The sequence below is a fragment of the Bubalus kerabau genome, unplaced genomic scaffold (genome assembly GCF_029407905.1).
Source record: "Bubalus kerabau isolate K-KA32 ecotype Philippines breed swamp buffalo unplaced genomic scaffold, PCC_UOA_SB_1v2 scaffold_42, whole genome shotgun sequence".
Taxonomy (NCBI): Eukaryota; Metazoa; Chordata; class Mammalia; order Artiodactyla; family Bovidae; genus Bubalus; species Bubalus kerabau.
In genome coordinates, this window is record NW_026577896.1 from 951,337 (window position 1) to 960,075 (window position 8,739).

Consider the following 8,739-nt stretch of genomic DNA (forward strand, 5'->3'; position numbering starts at 1 on the left):
AGGGGCCTCTCGGGACTCGACTAGGTTTGACGAAATGAAAGAGGGCCTCATCTCGATTGGAGGCAGGAACCTCAGGCTTCCTCTCCATTTCTGACTCCGACCGCAGGGTCCCTGCAGGGTTGGGACAGGAGAGTCAGGCCTCGTCTTGTCTGAGTAATGGAACTCTGCTTGCCTCTTGAGTCGTTCAGTGGGTTTCAGGCCCCTTGTCGAGCTGTGTGTGGAACCTGCGGGTGTTTCCAGAAGATGCACAGAGGTGTCATTGCCCCTTCATTTTGTGCCTTCCCCCACAGGGTTGCCTTCAAAGAGGTGTCCGGGCATCGGGTTCATTTCAAGAGCGGACCAGGAAATCGGGGTCGTTCGGCATGTGGCAGCACCAACGTGGCTCATCTCGAATTTCCTCGTGAGACCAGCATCATCCTGAGGTGCGCCGGGAAGGCCGGGAACACCTTCCACACAAAGAAGGGGAATCGACTCTCCTGTCGTGATCAGGTGGGGAGATGGGGCTCAGATGAAGTGGGGCCGGGACTCTAGGTGTTCCACTCGAGGGAACCCGGCATTTCAGGGAACTTTAGGGGTCGCAACAAGGGAGCCAAGTACCGTTTCCCACTTCAGGACGGAACATGTGACTTCCCTGGGGACGCTGTAGCGGGCAAGGGCCTCATTCTGTGAAGACGTTGGAACCACGTCGTTTTTCTCGAGTTGCGTCTGGATTCTCGAAAACGACGGGGATTTCAGGCTTCCTCTTGGGTTGGCCCTGGGAAGCCCAGTCTTCCTCTGGAGTTGCGAGGGAAAGCTGGGGGTTCTGCTCGAGTCACTACAGGGCCAAAGAGACCTCATCGAGGCGTGTGTCCAGGACCTAATATTCCTCTCAAGGGAAGACAGGGATCTCGGGTTTCCATTCCAGACTCCCCCAGGGAGTCAGGCCTCCCCTCGAGGGGAAGCAGAGGACTCCGCTTTCCTCTCAAGTCGCGACACGGATCTCTTGGAGCCCAATGAGTGGACTCAAGGGTGTCGAGCCTCCTCTTCAGTTTGGAGAGAGGACTCGGGATTGCTCTCCAGGCCAGGCAGGAAAAGAAGGCCCTCATCTAGCGATGACGGGGGCGTCTCATGGGTTTCCTCAGGCTGCGGCTCCCATGGGGGTTTTCTCACGAAGCACGACGAGGACCTCAGGGAGCCTCTCGTGCGGTGCCAGGGAACTCATGTCTCCATGCGCATGGCAAGGGGGAGCTGGTCATCACTCTCGAGTCATGGGAAGTGACTAGGGCCTCAAGACGCGTTGAAGAAGGACTCTCGAGGTCTTTCTCGGGTGGCGGCGGGAAACCCTCGTTTCCCTCGACTTCTGCAGGGGACTATAGGGAACTTCCCATGGTGACTCTGAGAGGTGAGGGATGCTGTGGAGTTGGCAGGGCCTCTCGGGACTCTGCTGGGTTCGGCGCAATGGAAGAGGGCCTCATCTCGAGGGGAGGCAGGAACCTCAGGCTTCCTCTCCGATTCTGACTCCGACTGCACGGTCCCTGCAGTGTTGGGACAGGAGAGTCATGCCTCGTCTTGTCTGAGGAATGGAATTCTGGTTGCCTCTCGAGTTGTTCCGGGAGTCTCAGGCCCCTTGTCGAGCTGTGTGTAGACCCTGCGGGTTTTTCCGGATGATGCATGGGGGTGTCAGTGCCCCTTCGTGTTGTGCCTTCACTCACAGGTTTGCCTTCGAAGAGGTGTCCGGGCATCGGGTTCTTATCAAGAGCGGACCGGAAAATCGGGGTCGTTCGGCACGTGGCACCTCACACATGGCTAGTCTCGAATTTCCTCCTGAGACCGGCCTCATCCTGAGGTGCACCAGGAAGGCCGGGAACCCCTTCCAGAGAAAGCAGGGGAATCGACTCTCCTGTCGCGATCAGGAGGGGAGAAGGGGCTCAGATGAAGTGGTGCCGGGACCCTCGGTGTTCCCCTCGAGGCACCCAGCGTGTCGGCGAACTTTTGCGGTCTCATCAAGGGTGTCAAGTACCGTTTCACACTTAAGGATGGAACATGGGACTTCCCTGGAGATGCCGGGAATTTCGGTCTTCCCCTGGAGTGAGACCGGTATGTTGGGGAACTTTGGGGTCGCATCAAGGGTGCCAAGTAGCATTTCGAACTTTAAGATGGAACGTGGGACTTCTCTTGAGACTCTAGCTGGCAAGGGCCTCATATTGCAATGAAGGGGGAACCACATGGTTTTTAAGACTTGAGGCTGAATTCTCGAATTACGATGGGAAATTCAGACTTCCTCTTGTGTTGACCGTGGGAAGACCAATCTTCCATTCAAATTGTGAGGGAGAGATGGAGGTTGCTCTCGAGTCACTGTAGGGCAAAATAGACCTCATCTAGGCTTGTGTCTAGGACATAATGTTCCACTCCAGGGGCGACAGGGATCTCGGGGTTGCATTCCAAACTCACCCGGGGAGTCAGGCCTCGTCTCGAGGGAAGCAAAGGACTCCGCTCTCCTCTCGAGTCGCACCGGGTATTTCTTGGACCCAACTGAGTGGCCTAAAGGGAGTCAATCCTCCTGTGAAGTTTGGAGAGAGGACCAGGGATTGCTCTCCAGGTCAGGCAGGAAAAGAAGGCCCCCATCTCTCCTTGACGGGGGCATCTTGTGGTTTTTCTCGAACTGCGGCGCCACTGTGTGTTTTCTCACGAGGTACGATGGGGTACTCAGGGAGCCTCTTGTGTGGTACTAGGGAAGTCAGTTTTCCTGCTTGTGGCAAGGGGAGCGCATCCTTGCTCTGGAGTCATGGTAGGGGAATCGGGCATCAAGAGACGTTGAAAAAGGACTGTCCAAGTCTTTCTCGGGTTACTTCAGGAAACTCTGGGTTCCCTCGACTTGTGCCATTGACCTCAGGTAGCTTCTCAGGGAGCCTCTGAGAATTCAGGGATACTGTGGTGTTGGGAGGGGCCTCTCGGGACACCACTGAGTTTGGTTCAATGGAAGAGGGCCTCTTCTCTAGTTGAGGCAGGAACCTCAGGGTTCCTCTCCATTTCTGACTCCGATCGCAGGGTCCCTGAAAAGTTGGGCCAGGAGGGTAAGCCCTCGTCTTGTGTGAAGGAATGCAACTTCACTTGCCTCTCGAGTTGTTCACGGGGTGACAGTCCACATTTGGAGCTGTGAGTGGAATCGGCGGGTTTTTCCAGATGATACATGGGGATGTCAGTGTCCCTTCGTGTTGTGCCTTCATCCACAGGGTTGCCTTCGAAGAGATGTCCGGGCGTCAGGTTCTTATCTAGAGTGGACCGGGAATTCGGGATCTTTCAGCATGTGGCACCAACCATGAGGCTACTTTTCGAATTTCCTCATGAGACTGGCCTCATCCGGAGGTTCGCGGGGAACGTCGGGAACCCCTTGCAGACAAAGCATGGGAGTCGACCCTCCTGTCGCGATCAGGAGGGGTGAAGGGGCTCACAGGAAGTGGTGCCGTGAACTTTGGTGTTTCCCTCGAGTGAGACCGGTATGTCAGGGAACCTTGGGGGTCGCATCAAGGGTGCCAAGTACCGTTTTGTACTTCAGGATGGAACGTGGGACTTCTCTTGATACGCTGTAGCGGCCAAGGGCCTCATCTTGCGATGACGGGGGAGCCACGTGGTTTTTCTCGAGTTGCGGCGGGATTCTCGAGTTACGACGGGGATTTCAGGCTTCCTCTTGTGTTGGGCCAGGGAAGTCCAATCATCCATTCGAGTTGCAAGCGAGAGCTGGGGGTTGCGCTCGAGTCACTGCAGGGCAAAGGAGACCTCATCTAGGCTTGTGTCCAGGACCTAATGTTCCTCTCCAAGGGCCACAGGGATCTCAGGTTTGCATTCCAGACTCACCCAGGGAGTCAGGCCTTGTGTCGAAGGGAAGCAAAGGACTCCGCTCTCCTTTCGAGTCGCGACGGGCACCTCTTGGAGCCCACTTTGTGGCCTAAAGGGAGTCAAGCCTCCTGTGAAGTTTGGAGAGAGGACTTGGGACTGCTCTCCAGGCCATGCAGGAAAAGATGGCCCTCATCTCGCGATGACGGAGGGGTCTTGTGGGTTTTCTCGAGCTGCGGCGCCAGTGTGGGGTTTCACACGAGTTACGTCAGGGAGCTCAGGGAGCCTCTCATGTGGCGCCAGGGAAGTCAGGTCTCCATGTGCGTGGCGAGGGGGAGCGCGTTATTGCTCTCGAGCCATGGTAGGGGAATCTGACCTCAAGACGCATTGAAGAAGGACTCTCGAGGTCTTTCTTCGGTTGTGGCAGGAAACCCTTATTTCCCTCGACGTTTGCCGGTGGCCTCAAGGAGCTTCTCAGAATGCCTATGAGAAGTCAGGGATACTGTGGAGATGGGAGTGACCTCTCGGGACTCCACTGGGTTTGTTTTAATGGAAGAGGGCCTCATCTCGGGTTGAGGCAGGAACCTCAGGTTTCCTCTCCATTTCTGACTCAGATCGAAGCGTGCCTGCAGAGTTGGGATTGGATACACAGGCCTCGTCTTGTCTGAGGAAGGGAACTCCGCTTGCCTCTCTCATTGTTTAAGGGGTGACAGGCCAGTTGTGGAGCTGTATGTGGATCCTGTGGGATTTTCCGGACGATGAACAGGGTTGCCAGTGCCCCCTCGTGTAGTGCCTTCATCCACAGGGTTGCCTTAGAAGAGGTGTCCGGGCATCGGGTTCTTATCAAGAGCAAGACCGAGAAATCGGGGTCTTTCGGCACGTGGCACCAACACGAGGCTACGTCTCGAATTACTTTGTGAGACTGGCCTCATCCTGAGGTGCGCCATGAAGGTCGGGAACCCCTTCTAGACAAAGCAGGGGGATCGACCTTCCTGCCGTGATCTGGAGCGGAGAAGGGGCTCAAATGAAGTGGTGCCAGGAACTTCGGTGTTCCCTTGGAGTGAGACCGGTATATTGGGGAACTTTTGGGGTCGCATCAAGGGTGCCAAGTAGCATTTCGAACTTTATGACGAAACATGGGACTTCTCTTGAGACTCTGTAGCGGGCAAAGGCCTCGTATTGCGATGAATGGGGAACCACGTGGTTTTTAAGAGTTGCGGCGGGATTCTCGAGTTACAACGGGAAATTCAGACTTCCTCTTTTGTTGGCCCAGTGAAGACCAATCTTCCATTCGAATTGCGAGGGAGAGATGGGTGTTGCTCTCGAGTCACTGTAGGGCAAAATAGACCTCATCTAGGCTTTTGTCCAGGACATAATGTTCCTCTCCAGGGGCAACAGGGATCTCGGGGTTGCATTCCAGACTCACCCGAGGTAAGGCCTCATCTCGAGGGGAAACAAAGTACTCTGCTCTCCTCTCAAGTCGCGACAGGTATCTCTTGGAGCCCATTGAGTGGCCTAAAGGGAGTAAAGCCTCCTGTGAAGTTTGGAGAAAGGACCAGGGATTGCTCTCCAGGTCAGGCAGGAAAAGAAGTCCCCAATCTCGCGATGACGGTGGCGTCTCGTGGGTTTTCCCGAGCTGCGGCGCCAGTGTGGGGTTTCTCACGGGGTATGACGGGGAGCTCAGGGAGCCTCTCATGTGGCGCCAGTGAAGTCAGGTGTCCATGCACATGGCGAAGGGGAGCGTGTCATTGCTCTCGAGTCATGGTAGGGGAATCCGGCCTCAAGACGCGTTGAAGACGGACTCTTGAGGTCTTTCTCGGGTTGCGGCAGGAGACCCTGTGTTCCCTCGACTTGTGCCGGTGACCTCAGGGAGTTGCTCAGGGTTCCTCTGAGAAGACACTGATACTGTGGTGTTGGGAGGGGCCTCTCGGGACTCCACTGCGTTTGGTGCAATGGAAGATTGCCGGGAGCCAGCGAGAGACATTCCACTCATGACAAATGTCATGAGGAAAGAGTCTCGGCATACGCAAAGGCGGGATCGAGCCTCCGGGAGTTCCCCCGTATATTCTTGAGCATCTACCCCCAAAAACCAAAGTCTGCCTTTTTTATGGCTTTGTTCTCTCACCTCTGACATTACTGGGGATGTCCCCTACCACCATCTCACTCTCTCTGTCAAAGAGCTAACTTACAGCTCCAACTAATAATGTTCCTGGGCAATTAGTAGTGTTTAAATCCAAACCCCTCAGATGGTTTTCTAACTCGCCTGACAAGTTTACCCGGTCTCCTACAGCTATGCATACGATTGTGTACAGTCTCCCAGCCTCGAGACGCACGGGAAGTTTAAGATATTCAAATAGCTTAGAGCCTCTCAGAGAGTTAGAAACTGTCAGAATAAAACTAGTAAAAGATTTCATTGATGAACCAATCCTTTTTGCCAAGTTTCCACATCCCCTGAATTGTATCCTTGAATGTGTGTTAATTAATATAGTTGGTATGTAGAAAAAATAAGTACTGGCCTTGATGTTAGTAACTTTAGACCCTTAAGGTAATAAATTCTTTTCTTTGTTGTAAACCCATTACACATCCTCCCTATAGGAATGCAATTTTATCTTCGAAAGATGGTGCCAAACCTTAAACAATTACTCTTAGAGAAAATAACTCTTATGGTTGATAAGTCTTTGTCAAGAGTCATAAAATGTTAATAGGTCTTCTGGCCAGAAGATGATGTAAATCATCTAAACCATTTTAATACGATAAATCTGCAGAAAAGAAACCCTGGTTTTTGATAAGGATTAAAGACTGTTGACTTTTCATCCCCTATTATCCTCTATGTGTAACTTAGGGTATTAAAACCTGTGTTGAAAATAAAGTTACGGGCCTTGCTCGCCAACGCTTGGTCTCCCCATGTCATTATTCCCCTCAATTTTCAGATGAGTGTCCATCTGGAGCGCGGATATCCTCTGCGGCCATTTATTTGCCTGGGCTTCGAAGACCTACTCGATAAGGTGTCTAAGGTGGGGCAACTTCCTCTATTCTAGAGGGCACTTGCAGCCTCCGTGGTCAGAGCTAACCTGGTGTCACGGGTTATATTGATTTTCCGCGTAAACCAAGCTACTCAGCTGCTTTTCTCCACTGAATTTTCCTACTGAGCTATCCTCATTCTATTACTCTGTATATCTTTGATGAATAAATAAATATATAAATAGGTCGCCTACTCCATCTTCCCTTCAAATACCCTGGATCAGCTGGGGCTGGACCTCTGCAGGTGGCGCCCGAGACAGGCATTTCGAAGGTAAATCCCCAACCCCATTCCCCCAGTGTTCAGTTTTCGGGACAGATAGGATCCCACTTAGGGGGCTGCAGATCCCCCTGTAGAATAGACAGGGCGAGAGGAGTGGGAAGTGTTGAAGAGTTAGAGAGAAAAAACGGTTTCTAAAAAGACTGACAAAAAGGGCCTAATCTTTAGATAGCTAAAAGCAAAATCTTTTACTATCCTTAAGTTTCTGACATGGGCAACACTGAATCAAATGAAAGACAGCTCTTTATAGGAGTAATTTTACAGTTATTAAGTAAAAGAAGAATCAAGGTTAAAACATCTTCCATTCAATCATTTTTTTACATTTGTACAAGACCACTGCCCTTGGTTTCTACAACAAGGCACTGTTAACCTAGATATCTTGAAAAAACTAGGAAAACAGCTAAGAGCTTATTGTTCTCAGCAAGGTTTGGAAAAAATCCCTACTTACACCTTTCCTCTGTGGAATATGACTAGAGATGTTTTAGATCCAGCTCATGAATTTGAAAAGGTACCTGTTAAAGTGGAAAGTAAAGTTGGAAAAGTACCTGTTAAACAAAAAAGCAAATCTGAAAAGGTACCTGTTATAAAGAAAAGTGAAAATGAAGAGGCTATACCTAGCTATCAACAGCTAAATGAATGGCTAGCCGCTATGACTGCCAATGAGCATGTAAAAGATAGGGATGAAAAGAAAGATCAGCTCTCCCCTCAATTTGAAAAAGGTTTAGAGGAAACAGCAGCTCGATGCCATTCTGATGAGGATTGTTGTTTTTTTTTTTTTTTTTTTTTTTTTTTAGCTAAAGATGCTCCTAAAAGTTTAAGAAAACATCCCTAATCAGACCATCCGCTCCTAGGAGGTTGAGGGAAACATCCCCGATCAGACAGTTCGTAAGATTTAGTTACCAAACAGTTAAAGGATCTCCGGAACAGAAGAGGAAAACTTCGGGACGCTCCCATCCCCCTATGCCTCCTCCTCCATGTCGGGGTAAAGGGCCACCGCTAGGAGTTTCCCGGAGAAGGATTTTCTCTAGTCCCAAGGATGAACTTGATCCTCACCTTGAGGCTTCTTTTCTAGTCCCCTCTGCAGTTTAGCCAGGGTAAAGAGGTTACAAAATAAATAAAAATATTCTCTAAAATTAAAAAAAAAATTAAAAATGGATTTCTCTGCATCTAAGAATAGACAAATATTTATTGACTGTGGAATATGATTAGAAATGTCCTGGACCTCCGTCACGAGGCTGTTAAATAGCCTATGGGGGAGGCTATAGAGGTGGATGGTGGTGAGTCTCCATTTACTGCACAGATCATATTTTCTGCCATTGAAAAAAAAAAAGGAGGGAGAAAGTGGTCTACCTCCCGAGGAAGGAGAGGGCTTACAGGACGCTGCGGCCGAGAGCCCTGGCGAGCTCCCTCCCCCTCTGCACAAACCTTTAAAAAACTTATCCACCACTTTCTGATTTAAGGAGACCACCACCGCCTTCGATTGTGCCTCCCAGGACCCAGGAGTTCCCCACTTTGCCCCCAAAGCCTCCCAAAGTGTTGCCTAAGACTGAGGAAGATAAAAAGTTTTTTAAACAAAGGAGCTTTTAGTACACAATATGCAGAGCGTGCTCCTTGGAGAAAACTCCCTC

General features: G+C 51.1%; 1 long non-coding RNA gene across 1 annotated transcript; it reads left to right on the top strand.

Annotated features, from left to right (window-relative positions):
- Nucleotides 1-321: 321 nt before the first annotated feature.
- Nucleotides 322-8,208, top strand: LOC129640841 (uncharacterized). Its single transcript, XR_008708996.1, has 4 exons — nt 322-489; nt 6,744-6,827; nt 7,020-7,105; nt 7,906-8,208. It is a non-coding gene; the product is annotated as an uncharacterized LOC129640841 (long non-coding RNA).
- Nucleotides 8,209-8,739: the final 531 nt, after the last annotated feature.